Source organism: Rhinoraja longicauda, chromosome 27 (assembly GCF_053455715.1).
Source record: "Rhinoraja longicauda isolate Sanriku21f chromosome 27, sRhiLon1.1, whole genome shotgun sequence".
Taxonomy (NCBI): Eukaryota; Metazoa; Chordata; class Chondrichthyes; order Rajiformes; family Arhynchobatidae; genus Rhinoraja; species Rhinoraja longicauda.
The window spans coordinates 8,459,248-8,468,284 of NC_135979.1; the positions used below are offsets into that span (position 1 = coordinate 8,459,248).

The window sequence follows — 9,037 nt, forward strand, 5'->3', positions numbered from 1 at the left end:
GCGCCTGACCCGCTGAGTTGCTCACTTTTCTGTGTTTTTTTTTTTCTCTCTGCGATGTTCTCTGTCCATGAACTATCTGCCCTTGGCTAACACTTGGAGGAGCCGACGGATGGTGGCTCCAGGGGTCTCCGCCGAGCCCGTCCCCGGTGGACCGCCGGCCCCATACGCCACCATGCTGGCCCCTGTTTGTCCCATGAAGGCCAGCGATGACGGGCAAGGTGCGAGAGGAGAAGAGAGCGGGGGTCTGGCCTACTGAGGCCCGGAGGTCGGCTTCCACTCCCCCGGGGGGCACAAAGGCGGACGGGCGAGGAGGAGGGGCGTGGCGTCCAAGGACAGGAGACGGCTGGAGGCCCCGCAACAGCCTGGGACTCGCCTACAACAAACAGGCACCGCTCGTAACTTTGCGAGCGTGGACTTTGAAAATGGCGCCCAAAACACTGCGCCCTCTTGCATCCGGGCAGTGCAGACCATTTCTGTACACTTGCTAATCGAGGATCAGGGGGGTGAGGCAATGCTCTACTGGACTGCTTGTGGGAAAAAGAATTAGCACTTCACACACACACGCGCGAAGATAAAAGCACCACGGAACCATTGAACAGGACCATTCCAGTGAAGTTGAGACACCCTCCTCCAAACAGCTGGATGTGAAGGTACAAACGGGGATGCTGCATGTAGGCCCGAGGCGTGGCGGTCAGTTAGTCGACGTTTCATGTCCCCGTCACACGCAATCCTCCGATCAAAATGTCGCGTGTCAGTGCCGAGACCCAAGAGGCAACTTCATTGCGTTGTGCCTGCAGACTGCTGCTTTAAGCATCCGCGTGTAAACGATGGGGAGGGGGGGGGAGAAGAGAACGTCTTCCTCTACACTCACAGCGATCCAGTAATCGTCCGCTAGCGTGGAGATGAATCCTTCAGGGCGATCAGGTTGGGGGAGGGGGTGGGGAGTCCACTCCAGCCGTGGGGGGGGAGGGAGGGGCGGAGGTCACGGACCAGGCTAGTTGCGGAGCAGGTCGTCGAGGTCGTAGGAGTCGAAGAGGTCGCTGACCCCCTCGCTGTCCTCCAGGCTCCACAGGTAGTCCTCCCGGTCCAGGGGAGGCGAGAAGCTGACGAAGGGGGCGTCGGTGGCGAAGGAGGTGGACGGGAGTTGGTCCTCCGTCTGCTGCAGGAGGTGCTGGGGGAGGTCCAGGACACCGTCTTCGCAGTTCAACAGGGAGCTGGGCAAAACCGGCTTCAGATCCTCCGAAACTGCTCCGGAATATGGTGGGGGGGGGGGGGGGGGGAAGAGAGAGAGAGAGAGAGAGGAGAAATTAATTCAGCTTCAGTTCATTCAGCGTTCCTCCGTCTACCGAAGACCCCAGAACCGGCCAGTCAACAGGGGCCGCTTAGTTTGGAGTTACAGCGCGGAAACAGGCCCTTCGGCCCACTGAGTCCGCGCCGACCTGTGATCCCCGCACATTAACGCGATCCCACTCACACACACACGCCAAGGAGAATGATCAGCCATGATCACATTGAATGGCGGTGCTGGCTCGAAGGGCCGAATGGCCTCCTCCTGCACCTATTGTCTATTTTACACTTGCACCAAGCCAATTAAGCTACAAACCCGTACGTCTTTGGAGTGTGGGAGGAAACCAAAGACCACAGTGTAAATGCAGGCCGATATTGGTGTCAGTGCGTGTAGAGTATGTTTCTGCCCACATAAACTCATTTTCATCCACTTTGAATCACACGACTGAATCTATCTCCACCCGACCCTCAGCCAATGAATTAAACTGTCGTACAACACGGAATCAGGCCCTTCAGCCCAACTAGCCCACGCCAGCTTACATGCCCCGTCTATACTAGTCCCACCTGCCTGCCTTTGTCCAGAGCTCATAAGAAATAGGGAGCATAGAAACATAGAAAATAGGTGCAGGAGTAGGCCATTTGGCCCTTCGAGCCAGCACCGCCATTCAATGTGATCATGGCTGATCATCCAAAATCAGTACCCCCCGTTTCGGCTTTTTCCCCCATATCCCTTGATTCCCTTAGCCCTAAGGGCTAAATCTAACTCTCTCTTGAAAGCAGAATTAGGCCATTCGGCCCATCAAGTCTACTCCGCCATTTAATCATGGCTGATCTATCTCTCCCTCCTAACCCCATTCTCCTGTCTTCTCCCCATAACCCCTGACACCCGTACTAATCAAAAATCTATCTATCTCTGCCTTAACAATATCCGTTGACTTGGCCTCCACAGCCTTCTGTGGCATAGAATTCCACAGATTCACCACCCTCTGACTAAAGAAATTTCTCCTCATCTCCTTCCTAAAAGAAGGTCCCTTAATTCTGAGGCCGTGACCTCTGGTCCTAGACTCTCCCACTAGTGGGAACATCCTCTCTTGGAGCAGCACAGTGGTGCAGCAGTAGAGTTGCTGCCTTACAACACAGCACCAGAGACCCAGGTTAGACCCGGACATACAGGATGCTGTCCACACGTGGCGCGTGTACGTTCTCCCTGTGACTGCCTGGGTTTTCTCCGGGCGCTCCGGTTTCCTCCCACGTGCGTGCAGACCTGTCGGTTAATTGGCTTCGGTAGAATTGTAATTTGTCCCAAGAGTATAGAATAGTGGTCACGGGGTGAAGGCTAGTCGGCATGGAGCCAGTGGGCCGAAGGGCCCGTTTCCCTGCAGTCTCATAGAAAATAGGTGCAGGAGTAGGCCATTCGGCCCTTCGAGCCTGCACCACCATTCAATGTGATCATGGCTGATCATCCAACTCAGTATCCCGTACCTGCCTTCTCTCCATACCCCCTGATCCCTTTAGCCACAAGGGCCACATCTAACTCCCTCTTAAATATAGCCAATGAGCTGGCCTCAACTGGTCTCTCCGAAGTCTAAAGCTCACACTGTGCCACTCACCTTCCTCTTTCATTTCCAGCTTGCAGACGATCTTGGAAGGGTCAGGCTCAGCCTGGGCCGAGGCGGGGGGGCCGGGATGAACCGCTGGGCAGGAAGCCACGATCACTCCCTCCTCCTTCTTGGGCGTTGAGTGCTTGGTTGGGCTGTTCTCCTCCACCGTCTCCTCCGGGCACAGGTACACCTCGATTGGGCCATTGGTGCTCTTGAGGTATATCTGAAGGTTCTCCTGACAGAGGCAGCACAGGGGAGAGGTTGATCAGCATCTGTAGCCGACATGACCAGTGCAAGCCGTGGAACAAAATGGTCTCCACAACGACTCTGAAGACACGGTTGCTATGGAACAATAAAGTTTAATACAGAGAACGGTGGCGCAGCGGTAGAGTTGGTGCCTCAAAGCGCCAGACCCAGGTTCGATCCCGACTACGGTTGCTGTTTGTACGTTCTCCCCGTGACCTGCGTGGGTTTTCTCCAGGATCTCCGGGTTCCTCCCACACTCCAAAGACGTACAGGTTTGTAGGTTAACTGGATTGGTAAAATTGTACCCAGTGTGCGTAGGATAGTGTTAGTGTGCGGGGATCGCTGGTCAGCACGAACTCGGTGGGCCGAAGGGCCTGTTTCCGCTTGGTATCTCCAAACTAGACTAAATCTCTGGAGTTTAATACAGAGAAGTGCATGGTGTTGCATTTTGGGAAGTACATTTTGAAGATGACGCTAGAGTGGGTGGTATTGTAGACAGTGAAGTTGGGAGGTCACATTAGACAATAGACAATAGGTGCAGGAGTAGGCCATTCGGCCCTTCGAGCCAGCACCACCATTCAATATGATCATGGCTGATCATTCTCAATCAGTACCCCGTTCCTGCCTTCTCCCCATACCCCTTGACTCCGCTATCCTTAAGAGCTCTATCTAGCTCTCTCTTGAATGCATTCAGAGAATTGGCCTCCACTGCAATCTGAGGCAGAGAATTCCGCAGATTTACAACTCTCTGACTGAAAAAGTTTTTCCTCATCTTCGTTCTAAATGGCCCACCCCTTATTCTTAAACTGTGGCCCCTAGTTCTGGACTCCCCCAAAATTGGGAACATGTTTCCTGCCTCTAACGTGTCCAACCCCTTAATAATCTTATATGTTTCGATAAGATCCCCTCTCATCCTTCTAAACTCCAGTGTATACAAGCCTAGTTGCTCCAGTCCTTCAACATATGACAGTCCCGCCATTCCGGGAATTAACCTAGTAAACCTACGCTGCACGCCCTCAATAGCAAGAATATCCTTCCTCAAATTTGAAGACCAAAACTGCACACGTACTCCAGGTGCGGTCTCACTAGGAGTATTGCAGTTGTATAAGACGTTGGTGAGGCCACATTTAGAGTATTGTGTTCAGTTTTTGTTTGGTCACCCTGTTATACGAAAGATATTAATCTGGAAAGTGCGCAGAGAAGATTTACGAGGATGTTGCCAGGACTCGAAGGTCTGAGCCATCGGAAGATGTTGGGCAGGCTAGGATTGCATTCCTTGGAGCACACGAGGATGGGTTGATTTTGTAGAGGTGTAGAAGGTCACAAAAGGAGGTATAGATAGGGCACAAGAAAATAACTGCAGATGCTGGTACAAATCGATTTATTCACAAAATGCTGGAGTAACTCAGCAGGTCAGGCAGCATCTCGGGAGAGAAGGAATGGGTGACGTTTCGGGTCGAGACCCTTCTTCAGACTGATGTCAGGGGGGCGGGACAAAGGAAGGATATAGGTGGAGACAGGAAGATAGAGGGAGATCTGGGAAGGAGGAGGGGAAGGGAGGGACAGAGGAACTATCTAAAGTTGTAGGAAAAAAACTGCAGACGCTGGTTAAAATCTAAGGTAGATACAAAATGCTGGATAGGGTAAATGGACTTTTACCCACAGTTGGCAAATCTAGAACCAGAGGACATAGGTTTAAGGTGAGGGGATGAGCTGCCAGAGGAGGTGGTTCAGGCAGGTACTATCCACAACGCTTAAAACCGTTTTGACAGGTCCATGGTTAGGACAGGTTTAAGGGATATGGGCCAAAAGGCCAGTTGGGAAAACAACGAAGAGCATTTTAAAAAAAACACGATTTGGTTGGTAAAAAGTGTTTTTGTGCCAGTCACACAGCATGGAAACAGGCCTAAACTCGTCCATGCCGACCAAGATGCCCGAGCTAAGCTCGTCCCATCTGCCCATAGACACCTCACGCTGCCTCGGAAAGGCCAGCAGCATAATCAAGGACCAGTCTCACTCCCTCTACTCTCCTCTCCCATCAGTCACGAGCGACAGAAGTGTGGAATTCTCTGCCTCAGAAGGCAGTGGAGGCCAATTCTCTGAATGCATTCAAGAGAGAGCTGGATAGAGCTCTTAAGGATAGCGGAGTCAGGGGGTATGGGGAGAAGGCAGGAACGGGGTACTGATTGAGAATGATCAGCCATGATCACATTGAATGGCGGTGCTAGCTCGAAGGGCCGAATGGCCTCCTCCTGCACCTATTGTCTATTGTCTAAAACACACACTCCAGATTCTGGGACAGTTTTCTTCCCAGCAGTTATCAGGCAACTGAACCTTCCTCTCAGCAACTAGAGACCAATCCTGACCTCCCATCTACCTCATTGGATGCCTTCAAACTATCTCAGTAGGAAAAAAAACTGCAGACGCTGGTTAAAATCTAAGGTAGGTACAAAATGCTGGAGCAACCCAGCGGGACAGGCAGCATTTCTGGAAAGAAGGCATGGGCGACGTTTTGGGCCGAGACCCTTCTTCAGACCCGAAACGTCACCCATTCCTTCTCTCCAGAGATGCCGCCTGTCCCGTTGAGTTACTCCAGCACTTTGTGTCTATCTTCGATTTAAACCAGCATCTGCAGTTCTTTCCTACGTATCTTTATTCGGACTTTACCGTGTACGATATGTTTTACCCGTTCGTTACCCTGTGTCTGGACACTGTGGGTGACTTGATTGTAATCGTGCAGTCTTTTCACTGACAGGATAGCACTGCGACAAAAAGCTTCTCCCTGTACCTCGGCCCACGTGACAATAATAAACTGAACGGATGAAACGTAAAACCAAACAAACATGGAGGTGCCAGCAGTGCACAACATTGTACTTCCACCTGCAGCCACGAGATGGCTCTGCTCCGCCTTTCATGGACTAAACCCCACAGTGTTTTCATGGTGAGCAAAACTGAAGCCAATAGACAATAGGTGCAGGAGGAGGCCATTCGGCCCTTCGAGCCAGCACCGCCATTCAATGTGATCATGGCTGATCATTCTCAATCAGTACCCCCTCCCGTTCCTGCTTTCTCCCCACACCCCCTGACTCCGCTATCCTTAAGAGCTCTATCCAGCTCTCTCTTGAATGCTGGAAGCCACCTCGTCTGACCCCACATTCCATCCGAAACGTCGCCCATTCCTTCTCTCCCGAGATGCTACCTGACCCGCTGAGTTACTCCAGCATTTCGTGTCTGCCTTCGTTTATAACCAGCATCTGCAGTTTCTTTTCCCCTAAAGCGTTCAGTTTAGTTTAGAGATGCAGCGCAGAAACAGGCCCTTCGGCCCACCGAGTCCGCACTGGTCACCCCGTACGCTAGTTCTATCTTATACACTGGGGGCAATTTACAGAAACCAATTAACCTACAAACATGCACGTCGTTGGAATGTGGGGGGTGGGACGACCAGTGCACCCGGAGAAAACCCATGCTGGCACAGGGAGAACAAAAAAAAAACAGTACCTGTGATCAGGATCGAACCAGGGTCTCTGGCGCTGCAAGGCAGCAACTCTACCGCTGCGCCACCATGCTGCCCCGATGTGCACGTGATAGGAACATGGTCGATCCACCTCGATCTCTCCTTCCCCCTTCACAATAATCATTCACAGGTCATGGACCACACAGCACAGAAACAGGCCCTTCAGCCCACCATGTCCGTGCCAACCCATCATCTACTGTGCCTCCTCCCACCCTCCTTGCTCTTGCTACCAGTATTCCCTCAAGCTTTACCAAATGAATTTCTGATATCACTTTTTTTTAAAAATTGCTTACCCACCTGATCCATCAAGTGAACTTCTCCATTTGGAAGATTTAGGCAGAGCAGGATCTCTCTGTCCCATCATCCCGGAGATCATGGCCAGGCTTAGCCATCACCAGCATCTCACCAATGTGTATGCTCTGCACATAGCTGCTGATGGATTAATCCAACACTTACTGTTTTTGTTTCCCACTGGGACAGGGTTTCAACACTTTGATCACCTTTTTCCACAGAGTCTTCCCTGAGTGAACTTTCTTTAGACTTTAGAAAAACAGCGCAGAAACAGTCACTAAAGGCCCACGAGTCCACGCCGCCCAGCGATCACCCCGTACATTTAGATTTTTTTAGATTTAGAGATACAGCGCAGAAACAGGCCCTTCGGCCAACTGGGGCCGCGCCGCCCAGCGATCCCGCACATTAACACTATCCTACACCCACTAGGGACAATTTTTACATTTGCCCAGCCAATTAACCTACAAACCTGTACGTCTTTGGAGTGTGGGAGGAAACCGAAGATCTCGGAGAAAACCCACGCAGGTCACGGGGAGAACGTACAAACTCCGTACAGACGGCGCCGTAGTCAGGATCGAACCCGAGTCTCCGGCGCTGCATTCGCTGTAAGGCAGCAACTCTACCGCTGCGCCACCGTGCCGTGCACTAGCACTATCCACGCACGAAGGACAATTTACAGTTCACAGAAGCCAAATTACAAGCAGCGACGAGCCTGTACGTCTTCGGAGTGTGGGAGGAAACCGGAGCAAACCCACACGGTCACGGGGAGAACGTACGCACAGCACCCGCTGTCAGGATCGAACCCGGATCTCCGGCGCTGTGAGGCAGCAACTCTGCTGCTGCGCCCGCGTGCGTTTCCCCGGTTATACGTAGCGGACAAGGTCCCAGTGGGAGGGATGCCGTACCTCACAGACGTCGGGCACCTCCAGCCTGGTCTCGGGCGGAGCCTTCACTGCGATCACGTCTGGTCCTGGAAGCTGCCGATCGAGCGGATGTCTTGTACGTGACGTAAGCCAGCGTGAGCCGGGGTTAAGGCAGAAACACGAAGCGATCGGAGCTGCAACAACTACACCGCTGTTAGCAACTCAAACCTGAGGAGGGGAGTGAAAGTCACGTCATGCCCCCTGAGAGACACAGAGTGCCGGAGGACCTCAGGCAGCATCTCTGGAGAAAAAGAATGGTGATGTTTCGGGTCAGACCAAAGAAGGGCCCCGACCCGATACGCCACCCATTCCCTTTCCCCAGAGTTGCTGCCCGACCCATTGTTACTCCAGCACTTTGTGTCTAGTCTATCTTTGGTATCAACCAGCATCTCCAGTTCTGTTTCTTCATTACCAGACCATGCCAGACTCTGTATGATCAATGTCCCAAGTCATAGAACCGCGCAGCTCGGAAACAGGCCCTTCGGCCCAACTAGTCCATGCTGAACATGTCGGCGTAACAGGCTCGTCCCACCTGCCTCCACATGGCACAAAGCCCTGTACACCCTGAAGGGGCGCGAGGCAGACTCCACACTCTCCAAAAGACAGGGGAGAGAGGAGGGAGAGGAAGGAATGGGAGAAGGAGGGAACGGGAGAATAGACAATAGACAATAGGTGCAGGAGGAGGCCATTCGGCCCTTCGAGCCAGCACCGCCATTCAATGTGATCCTGGCTGATCATTCTCAATCAGTACCCCGTTCCTGCCTTCTCCCCATACCCCCCTGACTCCGCTATCCTTAAGAGCTCTATCTAGCTCTCTCTTGAATGCATTCAGAGAATTGGCCTCCACTGCCTTCTGAGGCAGAGAATTCCACAGATTCACAACTCTCTGACTGAAAAAGTTTTTCCTCATCTCAGTTCTAAATGGCCTACCCCTTATTCTTAAACTGTGGCCCCTTGTTCTGGACTCCCCCAACATTGGGAACATGTTTCCTGCCTCTAACGTGTCCAACCCCTTGAAGAAGGGTCTCGATCCGAAACGTCACCCCATTCCTTCTCTCCCGAGATGCTGCCTGACCTGCTGAGTTGCTCCAGCATTTTGTGAATAAATCGATTTGTACCAGCATCTGCAGTTATTTTCTTATACCCCTTAATAATCTAATACGTTTCGATAAGAT

The 9,037-nt window shown here is 52.3% G+C and overlaps 1 pseudogene; it reads right to left on the minus strand.

Annotated features, from left to right (window-relative positions):
- Positions 1–983: 983 nt before the first annotated feature.
- Positions 984–9,037, minus strand: part of LOC144606622 (transcription factor E2F2-like) — a 58,329-nt pseudogene continuing 50,275 nt past the window's right edge.